Source organism: Arachis duranensis, chromosome 7, assembly GCF_000817695.3.
Source record: "Arachis duranensis cultivar V14167 chromosome 7, aradu.V14167.gnm2.J7QH, whole genome shotgun sequence".
In the NCBI taxonomy this organism is placed as follows: domain Eukaryota; kingdom Viridiplantae; phylum Streptophyta; class Magnoliopsida; order Fabales; family Fabaceae; genus Arachis; species Arachis duranensis.
The window spans coordinates 12,253,878-12,255,271 of record NC_029778.3 but is presented as its reverse complement, the minus strand read 5'-3'; positions in this window follow the sequence as shown (position 1 = coordinate 12,255,271).

The window sequence follows — 1,394 nt, the reverse complement described above, 5'->3', positions numbered from 1 at the left end:
AGTAGAATCAGAGTATGAGTTATACCTGGGTGCTCCAGTGTATTTATAATAGCGTGGAGTGACCTTCTTAGATAAGATAAGTTAGTTATCTTATCTTATCTTTATCTTTTGAGTGAGGTCATCTTATCTTCAAGGGAACCGCCCTTCTCTCTATAGGCTTGGGTTGCCTTAGGATTTGGGGCGCGTTCCTCTATTTGGGCCCTTCTTTGGGCTTTCCTGGTGACTTGGCCAACCCCTTTGGAAAGAGGTCGGGTTACCCTGATTCAAAGAAGTCGATCGCTTTGTCTGTCGATCATCCTGGGTCGGATAGCTCGACCCAGGGTATGAACAGTGCCCCTGCTCGAGCTCGGTCTTTATCTGGGGGTCGAGTCTTGGACTTTGAGCCTACTCCGGTAAAGCCGAACTTGAGCATTTTGTCGCTTTATCTTTGTATAGCTCCTTTTCGAATGCGGAACGTTTCTGCTTCTTTAAAAGCGTGTGCTCTTGCATTTAGCACTCTAGCTTTGGGAACGCGTGAGGGTTTAACACCCTCATTAACGGGCTTTTAATGCTCCGCTTTTTCTGGGTTTCTTTATTTTTAAACTTCGCATTTGAAAAACGGTTTCTCTTCTTCGTAACATTCTTTCTCTCTTTTCAGTTTTTCTCTGTGATTTTCTCATTTCCTTCTGTAATGCTTGTTTGGCAATTGTGGGTGTTCTTCTTGACGACTACTCTTGGTCTCTTCATCTTGGCTTTCTGTGCGCTTCTCTTTTTTCAGGTTGGTTCGTGATGAGCGGATAATTTGTACGCTTTTTGGCATTATTTTTAGTATGTTTTAGTATGATCTAGTTAGTTTTTAGTATATTTTTATTAGTTTTTAGTTAAAATTCACTTTTCTGGACTTTACTATGAGTTTGTGTGTTTTTCTGTGATTTCAGGTATTTTCTGGCTGAAATTGAGGGACCTGAGCAAAAATCTAATTCAGAGACTAAAAAGGACTGCAGATGTTGTTGGATTCTGACCTCCCTGCACTCAAAGTGGATTTTCTGGAGCTACAGAAGCCCAATTGGCGCGCTCTCAACGGCGTTGGAAAGTAGACATTCTGGGCTTTCCAGAAATATATGATAATTCATACTTTGCCCAAGATTTGATGGCCCAAACCGGCGTTCAAAGTCACCCTCAGAATTCCCAGCGTTAAACGCCGGAACTGGCACAAGAATGGGAGTTAAATACCCAAACTGGCATAAAAGCTGGCGTTTAACTCCAAGAAGAGTCTCTACACGAAAATGCTTCAATGCTCAGCCCAAGCACACACCAAGTGGGCCCGAAAGTAGATTTTTATGTCATTTACTCATCTCTGTACACCCTAGGCTACTAGTTCTCTATAAGTAGGACCTTTTACTATTGTATTTTTT